General features: G+C 40.8%; 1 protein-coding gene across 1 annotated transcript in view; it reads right to left on the reverse strand.

Annotated features, from left to right (window-relative positions):
- Window positions 1-27,105, reverse strand: part of EBF2 (EBF transcription factor 2) — a 186,199-nt gene that overhangs the window by 97,001 nt on the left and 62,093 nt on the right. The gene's annotated exons all lie outside the window — the stretch shown is intronic.

A 27,105-nucleotide genomic window follows, 5' to 3' on the forward strand; every position in this document is an offset into this window, starting at 1 on the left:
TTGCACATTCTCTTGGATACTCCCCCCCCCCCATGCATGGATGGATGGATGAATAGAGATGATGGTGATGGTGTAGTAAAACCAAGAGTTTGATATAGCTTCTTCCACAGTTCTGATCTCAGTTCCACCATTAGTTCCTTAAGGCAAATCTATTTTTGGGTTTTCTTGGCAAGATTTGTTCAGGAGAGGTTTGCCATTGCCTTCCCCTGAGGCTAAGAGCATGCGACTTTCCCAGGTTCACCCAGTGGGTTCCATAGCCAAGTGGGGAACTGAACCCATGATATCCAGAGTGCTAGTCCTACAGTGAAGCCACAACACCACACTGACTCTCTTGTATTTGTATAGATGCACATAATTAGAAATCTTGAAGATGGGACCCAAGTCCAAATACAAAATTCATTTGTTTCATATAGACTTATACACATAGCCTGAAGATCATTTTATAAAATATATATAATAATTTTGTGCATGAAACAAATATTCTGTAGTGTACACTGAACTATCAGAAAGCAAAGGTATAGAGCACTGGATCAGACCTACAAGTGTGGCAAAACTACTTCTCAGTGGGCACATACCCAGGAATCAATATAACCCTCTGCTGTGGGATATAAATGGTGATAGTGATGATGATGGTGATGCATGTTTATGTCTGTGTAGTATTGCACATGTATGTGTGTCCCAAATCATTTGAAAGACTACCAAGTTTGCCCACCACTGACACAGAGAGGATTTGATCTGCTAGAATCACTAAACCTATTATGCACAATATCCTTGTTTTAAGACAATACTAGTATAACTTTAAATGAAAGGCACATGATCAATTTTGCAATTGTGCAACTAACTCATTGGCTTTGGGGGCAAATGCCACATAACCTACTGAAAATCTTTGCCCCTTCACTTTGTGCCCTTAGTACTGGTACCCCACTCCAGAGTCAAATGCATTTTACTACAGCCACTGTGCCTCTGAAGCATTTGGTGTGAACATTAATCTTTTTAAAATGCCTTTCTGTTCTGCTGGCTGCCAAAATTTAAATGGCACAGACAGAAGAACAAGACTAATGATGGATGTCAAACCTGAACAATAGTTCGGGGGGCGGAGATGTGTGTGAGAGTTTTAAAACAGCACGCTGTACCAGATCCATGTTGAACTGATTCGAAAGCACAAATCAAAATCAGATGTAACCTGGTGCTTTACTGGAGAGAAGCCAGCATCGTTCAGCGAAAATTCATTGCAACAAGTTTCTGTCATTAACCAGAATCTGTATATCACCACAACACTTCTGGTTCTTTGCTTGAGTGATGCTAATGGCTTCCATAGCCAAATCGGGGTGAGGGAGAACATTGTTAAAGAGAAGGTGGCATGCACAGGTCACCAAAGCATAGCGGCTTCCCTGGCAAACCACATCCTAGTACTTGTCATGGGACCCAATAACCAGTCACTTGCCAGTCCTGGTCCAAAGTGCTGTTACCACTCTAGTGGGCTGCATCCGCACCGCAGAAATAATCCAGACTGAGACTGCTTCAACTGTCATGGTGCAATGCTATGGAATTATAGGCATAAGAGCAAGGGTGAAGAAAAAATCTGGCAACTCCAATGTTTCTGCATAAGACTCAAGCAGTCATCTGTACTTTTATTCTGGTGTCCTGAGGCATAGAAAGGAATATGGTTTAAAATTAACTGGCCAGATATAGAAGAATTGTGGTATAATGGGAACCATCAAGTTTGATACAGCTGGAGCGCTCCTAGAGCACTTTAATTATAAAGTTGCCTATTAGATTCATTATTCTGATAACTTTTGGGATTTGGTGGACTTGACTGATCTATGTGACCAGGGGACAAACTAGATGAGCTTTTGGTGATCTGTGATCAGATAATCCGTTAAAAAAAATTAGAAACCATCGTCAGGGGTGTAGAATTACAAAACAATCAGATTTTAAATGAAGTAAAACCTGAGTGCAAACCATCTAAATTTTTCTTAATGAGGCGAAAAAAGGCTGCTTAGGGCAAGAAACTGGGGAGGGGAGAAAAAGAATTAATCTGCACAATGTTGATGGATCCCCTATCTAAATCAACCCCCATGAGTTATATATATATATGTGTGTGTGTGTGTGTGTGTGTGTGTGTGTGTGTATAGACACACACGCACACGCACATACATATACATATGACACTAGGAACATAGTGATTGCATATTAATAAACCATATTTAAAAGCTGTTTTAACAGAGCTTCCATAGATTGAGTGTCCCTAAGACCTTGTAGGCTGCCAGGATCTCTGCTGTGAAAAAGATGTAGCAGAAAACATCAGCAAAAACGTTGAAACGTTTCCTTTAAAGAGCACAGGAAGAAACTTTAAAGTGGGAGATGGTTTCCAATGTTGCTTTTGAAATCCGTGGTGCAGTGATTGGAGCATTGGACTATGACTCTGGAGACCAAGGACTGAATCACAATTCAGTCATGGAAACCCAGTAGTTTTCTGATTTTGATATTTTCATCCTCTCACACAAACCCTGTTCATTAAATAAACAGATGTCTAACTGAAATCACAGTGAAAATCCACATATTTTGGATAAAAATTGAGATTTAGATTTGGTTAATGACTAAAAGGAACAAGAGAAAAACCATCAAATCTAATGGGGATTTTGGAGTTTATCACACAGGAGGAATTTCTCTTAATTTTGAATGAAAAGAAAGTGGGGTCAGAACTCATTCACGTGAATTCACTAGTTCAGCAAATTTACATGAATGCGAACTGCGTTCGAACTGGCTTCCCATTGCCCGAAAATAGCATGCCATTACCCGAAATTGTGTGTGGTAGTCTACCACGCAATAACATGAAACCCCATGATTGCGTTTGGACTGACTTCCCATTGCCTGAAATTGTGTCTGGTAGTCTATCATGCAATAACATTAAACCCCATGATTGTGTTCGGATTGCCATTGGATTATACTTCCAATTTCCCTTGTCTGATAACATCCTTGGTAAATGAACACTAACATAAATTCCATTGAATCTTTTCTAGTTGGGATTAACAAATGGATTTTGGCCCTTACTGAATGAATCTGTCCATTTGGGTTTGTCATTTCTCCAACGTTGCAGTCACTTCATCCTGAACTTTGCAGGATTGCGATGTTTAGATGAAAATTCCCATGTCTTATTTACAGATGCATTTTTCCAGATACATGCATTTTTGTACCTAATTTTGTCTCTCTCTCACACACATATTTATTTCTCAAGCAGTTTTCCCTAACACAAAGTACTTTTTAAACATTTTTACCTAACCTACATCATTTTGGGTGACTATTTCAATTGAAGAACGAGAGCAAAATATTAAAAGGATAACTGAATGGCAATTTGCGCACTGTTTGGAAAGTGCAAAATTGAGTACGTTCGCATTAAAATATAAGCCAAATGTCTCTCCCACCCATTGCTCTGTTTAGTGGCCAAATGGCACAGGCTTAAAAATAAATACGTGGGTGTATATGTGTGTACATATTTTTCAATGTAAGTGTGATTCTGTAAAGGAAGAGTGAATGTTTGTGAGACAGAGAGGAAAGCAGTGAAAAAATTTTCTCTCTCGAGGGTCCTAGCCTTGAATATTTCTTTTCGTTCCAGACGATCTCATGCACCGTCAGGAAAAAACGGTTGCACACCAAGCATGGAAAAACGCTACTGCAATGTTTGGCCGCTCGCATTAATTTCCAGAATGGCCTGAGGGATCATGCCCTTGATTCTTATTTCTGTGTGATATCTGACTGCCTCCTTTTTTTGCTGTTCCCTTGCCCCATGAATGTGTGAATGGCTGCGAATCACCAATAACAAAACTTTTAATACTTCTCATAAAGCTCCTGGTATGAACCGGGCGGTTCACATCCCCTCCGCCCTCTCGATTTCTCCTCCGCTTGAAGCCTCCGGGAAGAAAACTGCTCTCGGCTCACTACCGCGCACCCAAACGAAAACACAAGCTACTTTTCCAGCTCACTGATATTTCATAAATACCATTTGTTGTTGTGTGGTTAAATTAAAAACTCGAGCTATCAAACATCAAACAGTATGTTAATGTCAAGTATGCTTGAATAAATACTAAAGAGTTCAACCAAGTGAAGTGTGTGGACGACTTGCTAATTAGAACGAGGCAGGTGTGGGGAAAAATACCCTCTTAATTTAAGCAATTTTTATAATTAATAATGTTTACTTCTAGTATTCCTTATAATAAGGCTGCGGTTTTAACCTCTTGTGGATTGTTTGCTTTAATCCAGCATTTAAAAGAATAATAATCCAACCGGGGCATTAACCAAGAAAAAGAAAAGAAAAGAAGAAGAGGTGATAAGGTTTATGTTTTTAAGGAAAACATAATAATAATCTTCCAGTTGTAGATTCAGAGGGAATACAATTTTGTACCAGTTGGTTCAATCGCTAATTGATTAGTTCAGCCATTGAAAAATAAAGGATGATTAACCTTAGCAATCATATCACGCTCCTTCTAATAACGGCAAAGAAATTCAGCTTAGCACAACACAGGCTTTCTCTTGATATTACCAAACTTAAGGTCTCAACAGGGTAATAAATACATTTGTCTCATTAAGATCAACCACAGGTTCATAGCTATGAAAACACATCCATTCCACTCGCTCCTCCTAGAAAAGGATAATATAATACTATTTTTCAGCTGCAAGGTAATATCACAAAGGAAAGGCCTACATTACACTCCTTTGAATTTCTGACCATCCTGTTTAACTCTCAGTTAAGTGAAATCCAAGTCTTGAAATAAACCCTAGCAAAGATCATTGTTATTATTAGTATTGGTATTGGTATTAGTTATTATTAGTAATGGTTTTAGCATTATTACATAGCTGACAATCAGAAGCAGTATTGTCAGCATCTCTAACCAGAAAGTACGTGTGCCTTCACGTTCCCTGTTGATTTATGGTGCCCCTATGAATTTCATAGGAATGCAATAGCAAACCACCTCTGAGTATTCCTTGCCTAAGAAGACCCTATGAATTTCATATGGTTTTCTTAGGCAAGGAATATTCAGAGGTGGTTTGCTCTTGCCTTCCTCTGAATTGTAGACTACAGCACCTGGATATATATACATAACTCCACATTGTCGAAATAAAGCAGTTTGACCCCACTTTAACTGCCATGACTCTATACTCATCAGAATCAGACTACAGAATTCTGGGATTTGTAGTTTTGGTGAGGCACCAGACCCCTCTAACAGACCATCAAACAACAAATCCTAGGATTCTGTTTGGAGAATGCATGGCCCAGACCTCGGTTTTGGAGCAGTTCAGCACCAGTACTGGAGTATAGCAACCATAAAATGAATTTGAAAATGTACCTCTTACTCCAGACATTCCAGGAAGATTGAGAATTTTCCATTCCAGCTGTTTGCATGAACATCCCACTGTTTGCATGAGCATCCCACTGAGCCATCCGGTGTATCTGCCACTGTCACCAGTCACTCATTCGGAGATCAGAATGAGCCACCCAGTCGCATCATCATGGCTGGGAAACTTTTTATTTTATTTTATTTTATTTTTATCACTTTCATTATTAAGACTTACTAATCAGATTCATAATCTACAAATGTGCAATTGAATCCACGAATCACTTCCTGCCTTGAAAGAAATGGTGCTAATTAAACCATTCCCGTCTTCATTTTCATCTTCACATTTAAACCTCTACCTATATGTGAAGTGTCCTATCTATCAAATTATACCTCAGGTTAGTACTTCTATTGTATGTCAATAATTCTGCTACAATTCTTCGACAATTTAGTAAGCCAAACTTCCCATCATTGTCTATTAAGCACTTATGGCTGATACTGCATTAAGTCCAAAGTCTTAAAGAATGTGATAACGATAAAATGAACATTAATAATTAAATCCCTGTAGTGTATACATCACTCCATCTTTGATTTCAGTAAATTAGTGAAGGTTCCCATTCTTTAATAAAATGTGTTGTTGATTCTTGTCTAAGTAGGCAGGACAGTGGGTCCATTTCAGATGGATCATACAGCTTAAGGAGCCAGTCTTCCAGGGATGCTTGAGTCTTTCCATTTTTGTGCAAACGTAAGCTTGGCTGCAGACATCATGTATAATACCATTCTTTCATGCTTCTTTTCAGTGTGGAAAGTAAGAAGTACAATTCCAGACTTAACTGAAGTTTTGCCGTTAAAATATCTGACATTAATTTGGGCCCAGAACTGTTTTGTTTTTCCCCGGACCACCAGACATGGAAGAACGCATGCCTCATTTGGGCCTCAGGTGTGAGCAGCACATGGCAGCAGTGGCAGATGCACTAGGCGGCTCAATGGGATGCCCATGCAGACAACCACCTTGGCACAGACATGGAGTGCCAGGTAACAGAGGGAGGTTAAGGTAGTTCTGAGGCCAGGACCACTCCAGGTTGCTCCCAAAGCATCCTGGCCAATGCAGACAAGGCCCAAGTTTAAGAAAATAGAATACACACAGTGTTCGAGGCAATGCTCATGCCCTGAGGTTCTTTACCTTTATTCCAAGGACTGGTGAAGAAAGTCCAGGCCCTGAGACGCTAGGCAAGGCCTGGAGATCAAGGCACCCTATACCCTCCCTTCCAACAGTCTCCAAACCAGAATAAATCCAACTATTTGGGGGGGGGGGGGGGAATGCCTGGCAAACCATTTATATGCAATAACATGCAAAACAAAAGTTAAGCACATCATTTATTTTTACATGAATGAACTCAGGTTGGCAGGAAGCGATAAACACATTTGCCAGTGCGTCAGGTAGGAGTTCCATCTTAAATGCTAAACATATTATCTTGTGTACTTCTCCATAACTAGGCAGACCAAGTCTGTACCTCTGATTTTCTGGGAAGCAAAACAGCAAATGCACTCTTTTAAAAAACTCACTTTTTGTATAGGCAAAAAACAAACACATACAAATCACAAATCCCTAACATTAAGATTTTTTTATTTGAGCTGTTTTGGCAGCACATCCAGAGCCAATCATCTAATCCAAGGCTGCATTTAATGTCGAACTTTCTTTCCAAGAAGCCAAATGGAAGGAGGAGAAAATGGCTACAGATGTAAAAACAGACCTGGAATATTTCAATGACATGACATATCTACTGCATTTAATTAAAAGAAGAATGTATGGGAACAATGCATCCTACTCAATCCAGGTCGAAGGAACAAAATAGGCCTGGATTAGATAGGACAAGTCAACCTCCCTCCAGAGACTTCCAAATTTAATGGGAGCTCCACATGTTTGATAAGGAGAGAAGCAAGTGGGTGTTCCTGGATGCAGTCCACTATTCATCATAATACCACAGTCTTGTTCATTCCCAGCGAGGAGGCCGAAAACCATGAAACCATATGTGGAATATTAAAAATCATTTAACGTTAAAATGAACATTATGAAACCATGTGGTCTGGTTGAGGCTCTGGGCCAAAAGGCTTTCACATACTCGCCATTCATGTCAACCCTCTTGGTGAGAAGACTAAACAAGATAATACTCCAATCCCAACACACACACACACACACACACACACACACACACACAGAGAGAGAGAGAGAGAGAGAGAGGCCCCTAACCAACCATGTGGTCATTACTGAAACTATAATACAGGAAAAGAAAATGGAGAAGGAACCAAATGAAGAGAAAGAATAGAAGAAGCCCTCTGGGGCAGAGAAATGTATTTACTGAGTCCAACATATTTCACACAGAAATCTTTCTCAAGGCACAATATGAATCTATTTTCTTTTGGTAAAACCAACTTGTCTTACAATTGCAACAAGATCTTTTTTTGCAACGGATTTTTAAAGAACATGGTTGAGCATAAAGCATGGAAGAGTGCAGGAATGTGCTTGCTAAGCCCTGCCCCTCCCTGACATTCACATGTTGAACTGAGTGGAAAAGTTTAAGAAAATCTCTACGTCACACAATTAAGGCCATTTTATACCATTGCAACTATCGCAGCTCCATCCAACTGAACCCTGAGATTTGTAATTTAGTGAGACACTTAGAATTCTCTGTTGGAGAGCTGCAAAAGTGAAGTTCAGAGGAGTGTTTCTCAAGATTTGGTCCTCAAACAACATCCCCATGAGATGCTTCTAAATGTATAAATCCATGCAACAGGACAGCATATTCTATTGTAGCTGCACAACATGAACAAATTATACCATCCATGTAATTTGCACAAAACTCATTTTTTCAAATGCAAAAACTTTCTTGCAACCCATTGAAAGTTTTTCAGTCTTGTGGGCAATGAGGAAAAAAATTGTTGTTTCTCAATCTTGTACATGAAAATGAAGCAAATGGGGATCTTCCGCATTGCACATGTGTATACATACACACGCTGTGTGTTTGTGTGTGTGTTAGAGATGGAAAAATACATGAAAAATAGTAAAAGAAAATTCACATGTTTTTCATGACTCAGGAAAACCTCATGAGAAGAATTCCGGACTGACAAAAATCTTCACCATTCAAGATTTATCCTACACAAAATATGCACATAATTGCTTTGCACAGAAAACAGCATTTTCTGCACAAGGAACAGGGTTTTTTTCTGTTACTTTTCTGCAGAATATTATATTGTGCATAGAAAAGTGTATTTCCTACACCGAAAATGCAGTTATGTGAATTTTGCTCACCATGAGTCTCATACTGTGAACTGGCTTTCAAAACTGCATAGTTTTGAAGACTTTCTGGCAGCAGGGGATTGCTAAAAATTACTCATTGCTTTCACTGAGAATTAGTGTGTGTGTGTGTGTGTGTGTGTGTGTGTGTGTGTGTTGAGAGTTTGGGAATATATGTTTTTTAATCTTTGTAAACCGCCCCGATTGCATCTTGTAGAGGGGCAGGATATAAATAAATTTTATTATTATTATTTCTATTATTCAATAATTATTAATTATTCTTTTCCAATACCTCACTCCAATCTACTTGGGCCAATTTGGTCATTCTATAATGGCAGGAACAACTCCCCCAAATCCCTTGCTAGCTATCATCCTCCCGTGTTGCAGTGTGCCACATCTTTCCATTTCTAATGGTGATAAATCATGCCCTGTGTTGTTGGACTGCTAACCAATGAATCCCAGGTGCTGTAGGCTATATTTCAGAGGAAGGAAGTGGCAAAACCACCTCTGAGTATTTCTTGGCCAAGGAAACTCTATGAAGTTCGTGGAGTCACCATAACTCAACAAGCAACTTGGAGGCATACACAGAGAGAGAGAACCATCAAAAAAACATGATTTCTTGAACTCCTTGGTCATGAAAGTAATGATAAGGCTTAGGAGGAATATCAGATCAGTGGACAAATAGGAGCAGAGTGTACCTGGTGGAGACTAAGGTGTGCCGGTCTGACTTTGTGCCAGTCTGACCATGAACTAGGGCTGCATTGGGGTGGAGCGTTCACATGCTCCCAAACCCAAAAGTGCTCCATGGGTGCCATCTTGGCATGCCCCCGTTTACATGGGGCATGCCATGATGACGCCCGCCATGCACAGTACCCAAATGGTGAGGCACACAAGGGGTGTCATAACACTGTGCCGCAGCAGTTATGGCGCTCCTTCTGCAGCACAAAAAGAAGCCCCCTTTCAGGGCTTCTTTTTGTGCCATGCGCAGTCCGTGGTCTGCTTCTGGGGCAGAAAGAGGCAGCATCTCGCCACCCTTTTCTGCCAATCTGTCAAGCCCCAAACATTGAGAGATGAACTATGTTAATCACAACACACATTACAACCCTGGTTATAGAGTTTATTTCCTATATTAGTAAGGACTAGAAACCTGAAGAGAGCATAAAGCTGAGAATCTTAGGATTCTCACAAGTGCGTTGTCTTGGTTGCTTGCACGGACTTTCATTTGTCCAAAGTACACAGGTGATGAGGCACTTGCCATGTACATGTCAACTATAAATAGTGAACATTCCTTTGAATCTTACGGCAACAAATCTTCTAGTGACCCAAAGTGTATTATGTTCCTCCCTCTCATTATTTAATGCCTCCCTCCCCCGCCCTCAAATTGTTTCTCAGATGCAGGGAATGCATTTATTCTATTTCCATTGTCGCTGAATTAATCATAGTCCAGCCCTAACCACATGGAATTTAATTTCCCATAAGAGAAATGTTTACTTTGGTTTAGCTTTGTTGGAACTCAGTGTACTCATGCAGTCTATAAAGATTTACTGTAACATATTTTTGCTAAGCAACATTAAATCCAGTGCTGACAGATTGCATCTTACATTACTTTCCTTGAACACAGAGCCGTAATGCATTTGCTGCAGTCATGCCAATAAAGTGACACAAAAAGCGTGTGCCTTTAGGTAGCGACAACTTATAGGCGGAAGAGTTCAAGATCCTGCTAGATCCTCACAGGTCTCCATAAAGTGAGTGAAACTCAATGGGCATTGTATAGGTCTTCAGCATGGAGTACCTACCCCAACCATGAAGTCATCATGTTGTTTTTGCCAAAGATAGCAAAATACACTGTGGTGACATAGGATTCCCTTTGAAAACAGTAGTGATGGAAAGAGCATTCAAAAAATGGTTGGGAAAAACGTGTTTTGAGTGTTAAGAAACCCTGATGAGACAAATCCTGGACTGATAAGATTCTTCGTTTTTTGGGACTTATTATGCACAAAATTCTCATGTGGTTGTTTTTCACAAGAAAAATTAAATTATCTACATAGAAATTTCATTTTATGTGCAGAAATGTTTTTTCACTGAAAATGCCATTTTCTGTGCAAAATGACCATATGCGAATTTTAAAAAGAGTCACAATTCTCACTCTAAAGTAGTTCTCACAGAGGACAGAGTAGAAATCACATCAATGAATGAATGAATGAATGAATAAGAATGATGACAGGAAGAAAATCAACTCTATTGAAATATGCTGCTGGAGAGGAGTTCTAGGGACTTCACAGACTTCCAAAAGAAACAAAACAAATAAATAGGTCCTAGAGCAAATCAAGCCTGAATTGCCCCTACAAGCCAGAAATGAGGCTCTCGCACATTGGACACATCATAAGATAGCGTGATTCATTTTAAAATATGATAATGTTTGATAAAGTGGGAGGGAATTTAAAAAAGAGGAAGACTCCATTAAAGGTGAGTAGACTCATAAGCTTATCCCATGGCACTTGGAAGAGTGGGAACAGAACAGAACGGAATGGAATGGAACATGGGGAAAACGTGTGCTATCTTAAGGAAGAACACCGCTGATGCCACCAGGAATCCTGGAACCATTCCCCAGCCATTCCACAGAAGCCAATTTTGAAGAACGGTTCAGAATCATCCTTCAAACGGCTGGGGAATGGCTTGAGGACTTCCAGTGGCATCAGCGATGTTCTCTCATGCACTAACATACCTCCCCCTGTTCCGTTCCATTCCTGTTCCTCCAAGTGCTGTGATATAAGCCTATCAATCAAGGAAGACTTGAGTTTGGCCTTGAGTTTGCATGACCCGAGCAGGGCTCTGTATGATTGGATGTCTTGAAGCACTCATTCATAGGGTCAGCATTAAGTCAGACTTGAGTTGATGGCAATTAACAACAACATTTAGCAGTAGTAAGTTCTTACCAATCTACTAAAATCACCCATTGACGTACCAGGAGATCCTGGCTGACCTTCTGCCTAGCCCATCCCTACTTGAAGATGACCAAGGAAGTCTATATCATTTGGGGACGCAATGACTTCCTGTACTCTTACACTCAATCATGTCTGTATTCCTTTGGGGAAAGACCATCCTGTCTCTTCAGTTCACAAGAAATAAAATGATGACTTCACCTCCCAGCTGCATGACTTGGAAGCAATCGTCCAGGATGCTTCCAGATAATATCCACAATACAATAGATGTACTCAACCCTATAAAAGTAAAAATAAAAACTTAAATCCTTCTTCAGCTTAGGCACTCATCATAGTGGTCCATTGGTTTACCAGAGCATTCAATATGTAACTGGTCCATTGGTTTACCAGAGCATTCAATATTGCTATTCATGGGCTGATCTACTACAAAACATTGCATTTTATCAGCATTCCAGTGTAATATAATATTGAGCCCATAGGAAAATACTACTTTCCTCCTTTGAGCAACCATACACTGTTGTCTCTTTTTGACACTTTTTTCACTGTTTTATGGTGGGAGTCCCCAAAATGGGTCCATTTCAGGAAGAGTTTAGGGGATTATTAATTTTTGAAAAAGAAAAAGAAAAGAAACAATCAGAGATTGATGGAGAAGACATTTTTACTGGTGCATGAGAATCTAGATGTATAACAAAACAAGTATATTACAATATAGCCAGTCAACGTATTACTTAAAACATATGTCTGTGTCATCAACATATCATCTCTTGTCACAGGTTAGACTGTGTTGCTCCAGGACCATATGATATTCTTTCTGAATTAATAAATGAAATAAATGAAGATCAAACCATTGCAAAACTGCATTTGTTTCTGATCATTTCATATTTCATTTCTCTGGTTAACTCGTTGTAGAATTGCAGTCTTCTTTTTGGATCCAAGCCTATGTCTACACCGGCACTTAGCATCACCTGTAAAAATGCCAACGTTGACATTTTAGCAACACTAATTATAAAAATGTTTATTTCTTAAATGTATCCTCTACCATTCCTACAATACTACAAATGGTGCCCAAGGCAGCAAGCAACAACAACAACAAATACAAGACTATACAAAATTAAATTTAAAATATAAAAGTGATTGAAACACAACCATAAGCAAATAAATGGCCAGGCACCAATTAAAGTCTGTTTCAGAAAACAAATGTATTGATTATTTATTTATTTAGAGTATTTATATCCGACTCTTTGGCTACAAAGACTCTCAGAGTGGCTTAAATTGGCTTGACATGTAGGAATCTATCTTAATGTGAATAGCACAAATCGAGTGAGTTTGTGCTTGCCTTGGGTATTTTAGATTGAGGAGCAGCCACTGAGAAGACTCTCTCTTGAACCCTGATAAAGATTTCTCTAATGCAAGGGGAGGACAGAGAGAAATGCCTCTCCTGGAGTTTTCGAAAGTTTGGCAGGCTTTTGTGGGAGAATGCAAACTTTCAAATGTTCTGGTCCCAAGCCCAGTTTGCAAAGCCTGGCAACTTGAACTCGCAACCTTCTAGCATGCAGTCGATCTCCCAACCCATGTGGGCTGCCAAATCTGGAAGGTGAAAGTGAGACATGACCAAGTGAATTATATCCTGCACAGCTCCAGCCTAAGGATTTGTTGCTCATAAACCATTAATATTCTTATACGCCCCTGTGCCAAAAATGTAACTGTTACCCAAGGATAAGCAGTGTCCAAGTACAAGGAGGTAATGAAAAAGGCTGAGAGTGTGGGAGTTAATGAGAAAAAGGCATGACGTCTTTGAGTTGAGCGCAACTACTACTGCATCTGTATCTGAGTACAACATACACACACCAGGGATGGAAGTCCAAAGCTGGGTGGAGAACAGCTGAACAGGGAGGGAGTAAGTGATTTTTGACACATATTTAATGAACGATTCTTCAGACAGGAGAGGAATGAACCTGAGAAATCGTGTTGCTGAAAAACAGGGGCAGGGAGAAAGGAAGCATGCAATGTACTACTAATTGAAAAGGGATGGGATTGTCATACAGAATCACCTAAACTCTCAAAGTCTTGCCAACTGTCTGGCTCAAGGTGTACAAAAAAGAAGGTAATGACCTGGAGCCTGTTATTACTTCCTACAGAAACCAGACTTTAGTAGTAGAATTAAGTCTCTTCACGCTCTTGGGAAAATGTTATGGAATCCTAACTGTGCCACACATGATCTAATTCTTCTTTGGCCCTGAAAAGTAGCCAAAACACAGATTACCCAAGAAAACTCTCCACTTGATGAATATCTCTGTTGCTCAATGCTTTTGTGTCCTCCAGATGCCTTGGACTACTATTCCTCCAGATGCTTTGGACTACCTGGCCAGCATCATCAATGGTCAAAGAAGATTGGAGTTGACATGCAACCTCTGTAGAGTGCCAAGTTGGCTAACTCCAACTCTCTCAAAGCCAATGCACTCCAGAGAAATGCCCTCTGCTACCCACGCCTTCACTGGAAATACTTTGTCCCATCTGCGAATTCATCTGGCAGAGGAAAGAGTTCTGTGTACCTACTGATGGATAAATGACACAGATTATGTCTGAATATGGTTTCTTGTGTTGACACTAGGCCTTGAAGAAATTCCCAAACTTGGCTCAGATTAAAAAGGGAGGGGGGAAATTGGCTCCTCTCTTTATCGGATGAATTTTGAGAGGGGAAAACCTAAGCCTAGAAATAAATAGCTTATTATTCATTCATTCTCCCCCTCCCAATATTGAAGGTATAAGACTATTACATTGCCCAAAAGCTTATTAGTGACACTCACAAATGCAAAGTCACATTACAGCTGTCTATTAGAAATGTGAGTATGAGGATGGAGATACCCAGCACCTTTGCCCACAAGGATTCCCTGCCCATCCAATCTACTTCTCTGCTATCCAGGTGCTCCCCCATGCCCATCTCATGGCTGGAAGAGGGTAGGGATGCACATATATCATCTGGCTGTGTTCCTGCAGTCAAACACATGGAGGGATGTAGCCTACACACATGAGAGGTGGGAGAGGATATGGAGCTACATCTGGTAGCCATTATTGTATTAATATCAATAGCAATAGCAAGTACATTTCTATACCGCTTGCTAGTGCACTTAAGCACTCCTTAAGTGGTTTACAAAGTGTAAGCTAATTGCCCCCAACAATCTGGGTACTCATTTTAGTGACAGCAGAAGGATGCCAGCCTGAGTCGACCCTGAGTCCCTGGCTGGTATTGAACTCACAACCTTGTGGTTTGTGAGTGAGTGGCTGCAGGACAGGCATTTAACCACTGTGCCACCAAGGCTCTATATTAAATCACTTTCACTGTGAAATCGGACATATGCTGTATGTTCCTACAGAATTAGAAATGATGTATGGTATTTTTTCCTGTGTAGACAACCCCCAGTGATGTAGCCAAAGAGGGTGGTGGTTCATGGGCTCCAGACCACCGCCATGCCCAAGCCTCATTATAATGGTGGCACTTAGTCTGGACCCCCCCCCTTCCCAAAATCCTGGCAACATCCCTGCAACCCACCCACCCCAGATGGAGATGTGAGGGCCCTGAAGACCTATGGGGAAACCCCTCATGACATAATACATTAAACATCGATGATGATGATGATGATGATGATGATGATGATGATGATGATGATAATGATGATGATGATTATATCACTCACATCTTTAACCCAGAAATTATAGTTCAAAGGCCAGCATTAAAATTACCTCCTCTCAAATTATTTTGGAAAGAAGGAATGGAGAATAGATAAGACTGGAATCATTTGATTGCAGAAAGATTAGGATCCAAGTAAAAAACAGTTATGATGCCCTTCTAATTCCACCCCCTTGTTTCTGGTCTTATGGGAGCAAGTGTCTCCCAAAGGCCCACAGAAGCAGGTGTGCATATATTTTAAGTCACAGCAAATCAGTTTAATTAAGTATTCCTCCAACTCATGAAGCCTCCCTTTTAACTGATAAAATAAAACCACAATAAATGGAGCTCCTCTTGGCTGAGCAGGTAAACAACTGCCACACAATGGCATGGAAAACTGGACTTCATGAGGTGGGATGGAGGGGGAGAGGGTCCAAATAAGAGAGATATATTAGAAACTTTTGCATTCTCCTGAATCTGGATCAGATCTAGAATCTGTTATAGTTAGAGCAGAGCTACAGAGAAAGTGTTAAGAGTAATTTTGCATCAAAAACAATGGCTAAGGGGCTGGGATGTCTTTGCTTCTTTGCACAAAGTTTCGCATATGCATTAAGAGGTTGGCCAAACCTTGTCTCGTGATGATCAGGGTGAAGACCTACCCAAGCAAAAATAATCCTTTCCTCTAGTTAGTCTAATGCTCCAACCACTACACCACACAGTTCTAGCCCACTTTAAACCTAGCCCATATACACCAAGGCTAGGAAACTACAGCAAGGATGAGAGCCAATTTGTGTCTCAAGGGTAGACCACATCACCCAATTTTGGGGTATAGATGACTCAAAAGTAAAAATGGAAGTCATTTCCAGTTGCAACATCTAGGTTTCTCAACTCAATTTTGCTCCTTTGTTCAGGTTTTGGGAGGTCCCCAGAAGCAGCAATGGAATTTTTACATTCTGAAGCATTTTTTTTTTCAGGACCACTTCATTTTTGGGAGGGTGCAGAATTAATGCATTTTGACACTGCTTTATCTGCTGTGGCTCAATGCTATGAGAATATGGGAATTGTAGTTTTGTGACATCTTTAGTCTTCTCTATCTGAAAGCTCTGTTGCCACAACAAACCACTAGTCCCAGAATTCCATACTATTGAGCCATGGCAGTTACATTGGTGTCAAACTGGATTACTTCTGCAATCCAGATAGAGGGTAAGAAAAGTCTGTTCTGTGTTGGGGTGGGACTGATACAACATGTGTTAAGAGTGATACGCTTCTCTCTAAGTGTCTCTTCCAAAATGGATTGTTTTAAAAACAGTTTAAAGTGTACCCAGTATCCAGAAACTACCAGGACTGGTTGGAATAGAAGTCTTAAGGCATAAATAATTGAAACATTATTACCTGCATAGCAAGAGTCTTGTAAAGATGTAACAAGAGGAATTTCAAACAAGGCAAAGAGTTCCTTGCTGTCTCTCTCCCTTCTCCTCTCTCTCTCTTTAAAAAGTCTAAAACGAAGATGGTGGAGTGCAGAGCAAAGACCACAAGTCCAATAAATTCCAGATGAAAAGTCTCCCAGCAGCCTGGAGCAAGACAGGAGTAACACCCTGCAGATTTTAATTTATGATCTCTGAATTATATGGTGGGAGGATCAAGCAGGAGAAGTTTACAACAGAAGTTATTGCAGGCAAATGTCAGTTGTTATTTTTAAATCACTCACTAATCGCTTAGTGCATTAAACATTGGTTTCTCACACAGAGAGATCCATGAAACTCACATCTTCTGTTTTCTACTGGGTTTTGATACTAACAATACACACACACACACACACACACACACACACAGCTACTCGCAAGGACAAGCTCTAATATCTATTGACTTCTGAGTCATTAATATTGAGGAAGCATTGAGATGAAGGGTTTGTTTTTTTAAACACTAACATGTGCTTGTTTCACTGTGTATTCTAAGGAGAAAAAGGAATCTTATAGCACCTTTGAGACTAAAGGAGCAAAAGAAGTTGTAGCATAAGCTTTCATAGACTTAGTCTACTTCCTCAGATGAATGGAGTGAACTGGAGTCCAGGAAGGACCTTTATAACAAGACTATTTGAATAGCCATAGAAATACAAAACTTGTAGGGATGGTGATGGGGAGACAAGAAGAGGAAGGAAGAACAAACAAAACAGTTCTCCAGCACAATGCCAAACATGTTAGTAAAATGTTCACTGGGGTATATACAAATATATGAATAAATGATGAATAAACAAATTAGTGAATAAATAAATAAAGATGTGTGGATAAACATCTTTGTCTGTCTGTCATAATTTCAAAAGTGTGGTACTATGAAACTTGATACTTGGCCATGTTTGCTATGAATATGCACCCCAAATTTATTTGATGGTTTTAGAAAAGCTATCAGTTTTAATAAATTTAAATCTGTCTATAGCCTGCAGCACCATCTTCAGCCACTAGATGGCAGACTTCCCTAACCATATCATCGCTCATATTAAAAAGAAGGGATTGTGTCAAAAAGTATTAGCAAAAATTTCAGGCACTTCTAGAATAAAATAAGATGTTCGAGACATGTACAGAAGCAAGAGCTGGACAGCGAACAAAGCAGATAAGAAGAAAATCAATTCATTTGAGATATGGTGCTGGAGAAGAGTACTGAGAATACTGTGAACAGCCAAAAAGACAAACAGCCCTTGAACAGATCAAGCCTGAAATTTCCCTGCAAACCAAGATGATTAAACTGAGGCTGTCATACTTTGGACGCATCATGAAAAGGTATGGCTCATTGGAAAAAAGCAATAATGCTAGAAAAGGTGGATGCAAATAGAAAGAGAGGAAGACCTCATACTAGATGGATAGATTTAGGGAGGTCATGGGTATGAATTTGCAGGACCCAAGCAGAGCAATAGAGGACAGGGAGCCTTGGAGATATTTCATCCACAAAGTCACCAAGAGTCAGGGTCGACTCAAAGGCAGTTAACAGCAACAAAATATGCAAAGACACACATGATTTAACATCAAGGCTAATTGGATGTAAAGAAGGATAAATCCTGAATCTAAAAGAAGCATGAATATAAATGTGTGTGCATAGATAAAAGCAGACCTTGTAAAGTTACATTTTAAAAATAGTGTATTCTCATTGCTTATTTTAGAGTCTGACGGCTAACCCATTGTAGTTTCTCATGACAATGCGAAAGAAGTAATTTATTGTATTATTTGTTACTCTGCTCACTGCTTTTCTATTATTATTATTACTTTAAAAGAAAGAGAGGGAAAGAGAGAAAGAGGGAGAGAGAGAAAGGTATAAAATTTGGGGAAGGGGGAATCCTATAAAAACACATCTACAAATGCCCTCTGGAAGTCATTCTCAATAGTTACTGGAAACCATTATTAATTACATCAATAAAGTATCTTCACTCTTGTTATCTTCCTTTTCAGTTTTGCCATTGTTAAGGCTTCTTTACCCACCCAGCCACCCCATAACTAGATAGAGGTAACTGTGTTGTTTGTAACTCATTACCTCCAAGCTCTAGGCACAAGATGCCACTAAACAGTTCATCATCCATTCCATTACTTTAGTTATATCCCAAAACTGGGGCTCAAGGTGGCTATCCTTTACTTATGCAGGCAGGCAGGCAGATATACCGCTGCAGAAACATATTTAGGCCTGGCTCTTGCAAACTGAATGACAAGCATCCAGGAAAGAGCTTTTGGCAATACGTTATAATGTGCGGCGGTTGCAGATCTGGGATCAATCTGTGACCCTTCCTGTAAAAATTGGGTCGTTGCAAATATACAAAAATGTTACCTCCTTTCTATGCCATGCCAGAGAGTTATAAAGTGTGTACACATTTTGTAAAAGGAAAGGAGAAATGGAGAGGAGGGAATTGGCCCTATATGAGAAAGGAATGCGGGCAAAAAAAAAAAGGGGGGGGGGGAGAGGAAACACATGCAACTGATTTTATACAGTGAATGAAACGTGTAATGTTAGCACAACGATGCCGGTTTTTAAGGTAGTTTTCAAAGAACTGCATTTTTCCCTGACATCTGAGGTCTGCAGAGATTTTATGTTTGCCACATTCAGCGGTTTGGAGGTCAAGGGGGTCAAGGTACCAGTATTCCCGATGGACTGTCTGATAGCTCATCCAGAACAATCAAACTACTGGGCTGCTCCTCCCTGCTCATTATCAAGCCGACTACTGGGGTAAGAGAATTAGCCCTGGTGGCTTTAAAGAGAGGTCCAAAGGCAGAAAGATTAATTAGGGAGATTAGGCGGCTCTAATAATTTTGGTGTTCTAAATCTTTTTAAACTGTGGCCTTCTCCTCCTAAAGGCAAGTAGGTAAAAGGCAGAGAGAAGGTTGGGGGGAAAGGACTCCTAAAGCATGCATAAGTGCTTCATTAGGCACCTTTTGCAAACCACCCATTTAGCATGCTTGCTGACTAAATAAATTGCTCCTTTAAGAAGCTTCCAAGATCTTTAACTACATCACCTAATGCAAGCCCTAAAGAGGAAAACCAGGGGGTTTATTCACACGATGAAAACAATCCAGGATCAGTTCAGGATCAATTTCTCTGTTGTTCACACTCATTCTGAATGCTGCCAAAAAATCCCCACTTACCCTGGGATAGTCGATATCAGGCTTTTCCCCAGGTTTTTACAAAAGATTCACATGATTGGCTGTGTGAACAATGATGTGAATAGACCTAAACAGACTCAGAATAAAACTCTTCATGTCTTTAAGGAAGTTCAAATGCATTCGCATCATAGACAGCCCACACAGTCAAGATAGTACCTCCCCTTTCCCAGAAGAATAGTCATCTCTGGGGAGAAAAGAGGAAAGAGAGAGAAAAGGGGGGAGAGAAAAGGGATGCTGACCCCCCCCCTCATCTGGCTGAGGGGTGCCAGTGGGTTCAAGGGTAAGGGAAGGGTGCATGCACATATGAGCAACTGAACTTGCAGAGACGTGGAGCGATGCAGTTCCCAGAAACATGTGGTTCCATGGTATGAATGACAAACTTGGAATGTGTGAGAGAGGTTATTCACATCATTCTGGTAACCAAAAAACAAAAAATGTGTGAATGAGACCCAGGACATGTGTGGCCAAGCAACAACAGAGTGTGGTCAATATGGAATACATTACCAGTGAGGAAGAAGACACAAGCTAGGAGAGGCTGCAGCAGTTTGCTTTTGCCTGAGCCTAATGGGAAGGCCAAGATTTCGCCTGCTCCTCTCCTCTCCTCATTGCTGAGTTAACTGACTGTAAACTACTTTTGCACTTTGAACACAGTCTACAGCAATGGAAGTAAGCTGAGGACAAAGATGGAAATTGGGAAGAGGCGAGACAAACAGGGATATTTTCACAGCAGCTGAATGGTTTGCCTGACATTGATTAATTGGGACTGTCCCTGGAAAATCAGGACAGTTGAAGAGCATGCTAGTGAGGTGAGACAACTTATAGATGAGGTCTATAGGGCATGAGAGAGCACCCTGAAATATTATTTTCCATGCAGAAAATGCTGTTTCTTGCACAAAGCCACCTTGTGTGAATTTTGAGCAGAATAAGTTCTAGATTGTGAATAGCCTTGAGAAATTTTTGGTGTTCCAAAACCTTCTCGCAGCAGGAATAAAATTGGTGTAATTACTCATGCTTAATGAAGAATTACATCCCCAAATTTTAATGCACTCACACATTAATACAGAAGCCTGCTGTCCACCATTACTGAAAAAGTTCACCAGGGTTCATTGAGGGCAGAAGGAATGAAGACAAGAAGGAAATCCAGTTACTCTAGGTCACCCTGAGAAACATCCCTGTAATTTAAATTTTGAAGGCAAATAAAACTGTTGCTGAAACTACATTGCTACACAAAGTCTTTAGGAGTACTCCAAATATTCTGGTCTCTGGCTACAGTATAAGGAGATAAAGGGAGAGAAAGTAGTCAAAACATCACATTTTTCCTTCAGTCCCACAATACTAATTTTGGGTCGGGCTCAAAGAGGTATTCAGCTGATTCTGTATGCCAAAGAAATCCTCAGTGCAAAACAGGTTTTGAAACAGTTACAAAAGTTTGCCGTGCACAGAAGAAAGTAAAATGTCCATGTTCAAGGAAGAAAGGGGGGTTAATCCCTGTTTGAATATGAGCACTGAAGTTATTTTGGATTCTGTATGCAAGTTACTTCATTCCTGGTTCTTTGTCTGCTTAATACATATGCCAGACATTTGCAGTGCAATCCTTTAGAAAGTCCCCTAAAATAAAATATTCGGCACTGCTTGGAAATGATGAGTTGCAGGTAGCACAGGGTAATTGTAACTAGTTACTTTGAGTGTAAAAAAAATCATAATTCAAAAGTATCAGAATCAGCAACTGGTGGTTTGAAGCAGTCACTCAACAATTGTATCCTGTTTTTGGCTTTTCAAAATATGGTAACCCTATATAAGGAACATTCCCCAATAAACAAAAGGATTGTGGGTGGATTTGCAGGCTGCAGCAGTGGAGCAAGGTTGCAGAGAATCACCACTTTCTTCCTTAGAGCAGTGCCTTCTTCCTAGGGACCTATACAATGTTTTGATACACTTGGGAAGAAGCAGCCATTCAGCAACTTAGCAAGGCAGGCTTCCTGGGCAACTGACATTGAAGCCACAGGCTACAGTCAGGTCCACCTGGGAAGAATACACTGATGTGCTCTCTTGCTCTAGCAAGGCATTCCTTGCACAGTACTGGGCTTCAAACCCATTATTCCCAATGCAAGGTCCCTTGAAGGACTTTGGGGGTATAAGCATACTGGATAATACCCAGCTCAGGGGAAGAGACCAACCTCACCACCAGCTTGCAAGGATCCACACAGTGGCAGTGCACCCAAATGATTTTTTCAGCTTTCATTCTCTTGGCTGCCTCCTGCTTCAGGTCAAGAGATTGGGTTGGATCAAACAGGTCAGGCCATCCATTCCATAGTTCTGATCACTGGTTCTGTACCTCATGCCAAGCTAACCTATTCAGCTGTAATAATAATAAAGCTATGGCTATGTTATCTCTGTATTTTGTGTGGTTTTGTTGCAGGTGCAGCTTCCCCGTCTTGCACCAACTTCTCACCACAAGGCCTGGAATAATCTCTATTCCCATAGCGGAAGAGTTAGGCCACAGGCAGTAATGTTCAGGTTGAAAGCTAATATCTGATGAGCCCTCCAGTAACAGCGTGCATTTTTAAAACCGCTGAAAAACTTCAAGCAGCTGAAGAGAACAGTTGGTTACCCCCATCGCCTCCCCTCGAATGGAGGCACCCAGCATCAACCTCTCTCCCTTGCCTCATTTTTCAATTCCTTTCACTGTCACTTGAGAAGCGGGAGGGGGAAATGACCCTTTGTCACTTTGATGGGGAAAGTAAAGCACCATGAACCCTGCCTGTCCAGCAGAAAAGTCGCTCGTCACAGACCGGTGGGCAGGTTGGCCTTAGCTCCTGAGTCCATCAGAAGTGTCTGTCATGGAGCTCTCGTCACTTTGTGCAAATGGGAAGGAACCGTTACACATGCCCAGGTTATCTTTCGCTTTCTAACCCTCCCTTCACTTGGTGAGGAAGAAAGAAAGGCAGCTGCAGAAGAAGGAAGGAAAGAAAAAAAGAACTAAAACTGATGAAGGTATGTAGTCCAAGCAAAATTAAGAACCGCTCTCCCTCTCTCTTTCCTCTTAAAGCTAAGCTGCCGTACAGTGTTCTTTTATTATTATTACTAATTCAAGGGCTTTGGCTTACTGCAAAAGCTTTTGGATTTCTTTTTTAACCATAGATCTGACTCTCTCCTGCCATCAAGCACATCCAGAGAGTGCATAAGAGAGCCCTGAGCCACTGTTTCACTCGGCAACAGTCAGATTTTCCTTTTTTCATACCTGCTACATGACTGGCTGGCTGCATCCCTTAAGCAATTTGCAAAGCAGCCACACATCAAGATGGCTGGTGGGAACAGCAAGGTGCCAAGTTACTCAAATTAGATCAGGGACTCTGTTGGCAGATGCCTGCGGAATTTGCCTGGGCCGTAATTTCCCTTGTAATATTGCAGGGAAGCTTTGAGTAGATACGTATGTGTTTCTCTTGACAAGGAATGTGAAAAATGGCACAGGCAGGTGAATGCATACAGACCTAGAGAAGCATTGACAGACTTGCTAGGTTTCAAGACCTTGTCCTGAGTCACTGATTTTCATTGGATTTCTAGGCACAAGAAGAGGGTGCAAATTCTCCACTTTTGGTGTGTTGATGTGTGGGCAAGAAGAAAGGGCTGTCCACAAATTTCCAGCTCAGCCAGTGGAGCAGCAGCTTCCTACACTGTCTAAGGCTTAATTCATTTGTTGCTACAACCTGCGCCATGTCTGCATTGGCCAAAAAGCCCATTCTGCCACCACACCCTCGCTTCTGGCATTGACCTGTTTGGATGACACACATCCCAATCCCCAGTTCTGGTGCAAGCAGTCTGGCCTACATCCAGTACATTCCACACCAGAACTGAGGTATAACAACATTAAAATGCATTTTTAAAAATTACTTATTGCTCTAGATCTTCCGGGAAGATCTGAAGCAGTTCATTTCTACACCATAGAGTCTGTCGGCATGGGCATCCCACTGGGCCACCTGGCACATCTAATGCCAAATCACTCATTCTGAAGTCAGAATAAGTTGCTCAGCCTTGTGACCATTACTGGGTGCCTCATTCTGATCTTAGAAGCAAGTGATCCATGGTGGAAGAGGACATGCCAGGCAGCCCAGTAGACAACTGTCTGCTGTGTGTTTGGGGCCACTGGGGGGCAAAAACATTTGTTTGGTTTTTTAGCAAGGGATTCATTGGGGGATGCCACCCTCCAAGGTGTCTTAGGAGTCTAATGCAGCCCTTAGACTTCCATAATTGCTGACGCCTGCCCTAAAAGACCTCCAAGACCTGGAAGTAGAGTTGAATCTTGTTGAGCAGAGGGAGGAATGATACTCAAAGATGAAGAAGAGTAACAGAACTTAATCAGAATTTTAAAAGGGTAAATACAAAAGGGGTCAATGTCTCATTCAGGGTTAGGCAGCTGGCAAGCAACAGCACCCAGGCTTCATCCTCTTCCCAGATCACAGGCTCACATTTTCAGTTTCTAAAGGGACAATTCCCTAAAGTCACCTTCCTAGCTTGCAAGGTTCTCCTCCATTTTTGACAGATGAACACTCAGATACTACACATATTGTCCCTATCAACCCCTGACTGACGTTCTCAGCTGGGCAAATTAAATCACAATGGTTCATCTTATTTTATGATACGTATGATGAACCATATGTTGCCAAAAAATAAAATGTCTGGATGTGGAGGAAGGGAGAAAAGGAAATTGATGGACAACAGAACATTAGGAGATGCCATTTTCCTCACTGGTTTGCCATTAATATCAGTCTTGTCAAGAAAGAAAGTAGCAGTAATAGAAAGGGTAGTGTGATCAGGAGTAATCAGAGTACACCAGAAATAGCCATAGGTTACCATTCACAAGGTCATCCCAAGGCATTTTGCTGCCTCGGAAAGGCACCTCCTTCTCCATATATCATGTTACATTTGGCTATCACTCAAGATCAGTCAAAGCATTTTGGGACTTGAGGAAGATAATCTGCAAGTAAACCCCTGATAGTAAACATACACACCCACCTAAAAATTAGTTACATATTAGTTCTTTTTTTAAAGTGCATCTTTTTTTAAAGTGCATCCGTAACTAATTCTTCTCAACTGTGAAATTTTCCAGATGTAAACTACCCACTCCAAAATTTTGTTCTGATTTTTTGTTTATTAATTTTTCAAATTTAGACTTTTGTTGAGGGATGTATTCTGTAAAAGTAATAAGATGTCTTTAATATAGTGGGCCCTTGGTATCCATTAATCCCATGGATAGCAAAACCCATGGGTGTTCAAGTCCCATTGTATACAATGGCGTAGTGAAACGGTGCCCCTTATATAAAATAGCACAATTAAGGTTTGCTTTTTGGAACTTAAAGATGTGGATAGTTGAATCTGTGAATAAAGAATTTGTGGATATAGAGAGATGACTGTGTTGTTAAAAAGTTTCAGTTTCTTCAACCAGTTCATTAGCTAAACAGCATCTGTATCTGGGATGACTGAGATAATTTTAGTTTTTTCTCCATATACCACTGAATTCAATTCAACTCTAAATAAAAAGGATCCTGAGAATATGGAGAACACAGCTGTTAGATAAATTGATGTAACTGCTAAAACATATTGCCGTAATTGTTAAACAATGATAGAATCTAATGAAAATATGACGTTAAAGTGGGAACTTGGCACACAGACCAAATTCTCAGAGTACAGATGAAATACAGTTCAGTGTTGATTTTAAATATTACAGTAGAAGATGTGAAAGGATGCTGCGCCTAGACATAACTAGGGGGACTCTGTCATTCTGGAACAGGTTTCAGTGAGACACAACAGAAAGGACCTTCTTAAGAACAGCACAACAGAATGCCAAACTACCTCTGACATTAATGACACAGTTTGGTTGCTCTAGTGTACAAGCTTTTGTCTTCACCAACTGGCAACTTGGGAATGTCTGGACTGGCACTCTGGCATGAAGCCGAAGCCATGCTTGCAATTGGCATGGGAGAGGGAGTTGTTCCCCTTGGAGTGAATCAAAGCATTTCCCCCCAATGTAAATTCCAGGTGTGAGAGTCCTGATTTGGATCCAAACTGTCACAGATGGCAAAGAATTAAAACCCTTCCCTACTCCCACAAAAGGGTCCCAGTCCAGATCTAGCCCTCTGCATTGACAATCTTGTACTCAAAAGCCAATTGTGAATTCATTGTTCCATAAAATTTGGCCAACTATCAAGAGGAACATCTTCTCAAATTTAGCATCATCACTGTTGGTTGTCTTACTTTCTTAGGTGTTGTCCTTAGAGAAAAAGGCAGTAAGAAAAGAGAGAGGGAGAGCTGGACATAGGAAACAGGTTGGGGGGGAAGAGAGGGGAAGATCAGACATGTACAGTCAAAATTGGAATAATGGGTCCCATGTTGGAGATTTGGAGCAAATGATTCTTTCCAACTTGATTTCAATAAGGCTTTTGACAATGGAACGGATTGCCTTGGAGGGTAACAAACCCTCCATCTTGGAAGGGTTTGATGGACATCTTTCAGGAGTGTGTATTCCTGCATAGCAGGAGATTGTGCTAGAAAGCCTTTGAGGTCTATTCCACCTCTAAGATTCTAAGCTTATGTTATTCTGAATCTGAAACACAGAATGTTTGTGGTCTAATGCATTGTTCCATGACTGTCTGATTTTCTTTCTTTCTTTCGTACATGTTTCACATAGACAGAGACATGGGTGAACAACTTTATCCTGGGAAAGGCCTCCAATAATCTAGCCAATATAGTTGGGAGGTGGGAATTCACATTTTGTGAGCCCTGATGCTCCTCCTCCCACATTAAAAATTCATAAGGGGAATTGGCATTCCTCACCAAATGTATCCCCGAGGTGTCATAGACCTTGCCGGAAAGAAAGACTATAAATATCAAATGATACACCTCCCTAGGAAGAAAGGGCTGAACACTTAGCTTCAAACCCACAACTGAGCCCCCAGGGAGCCTCACTTCAGACTCTGGTCCAGCAGGGCAGAGAAATGGGTCAAGTGTGTCAATTTCAAGACTGCTGGCCTCTGACCTTCATAACAATGCTGGGTTTCCATCTCTGTGACTCTCATGTTGCCCTGCCAGGCACAAACTTCCCAAACACCTTAGGAAGAGGGAGAGGGGGAGAGAATCCATGGGCAAATTGTGATCCTGCCTTCTGAGTTAGCTCAGTAAAATGCTTGAGTTGCTCCTGCATCTTGCTACTCCTGTGTGTAGCTGGGGTGGTGAA

The sequence above is a fragment of the Sceloporus occidentalis genome, unplaced genomic scaffold (genome assembly GCF_023333645.1).
Source record: "Sceloporus occidentalis isolate IW3139 unplaced genomic scaffold, rSceOcc1.0.p SCAF_9, whole genome shotgun sequence".
NCBI lineage: Eukaryota > Metazoa > Chordata > Lepidosauria > Squamata > Phrynosomatidae > Sceloporus > Sceloporus occidentalis.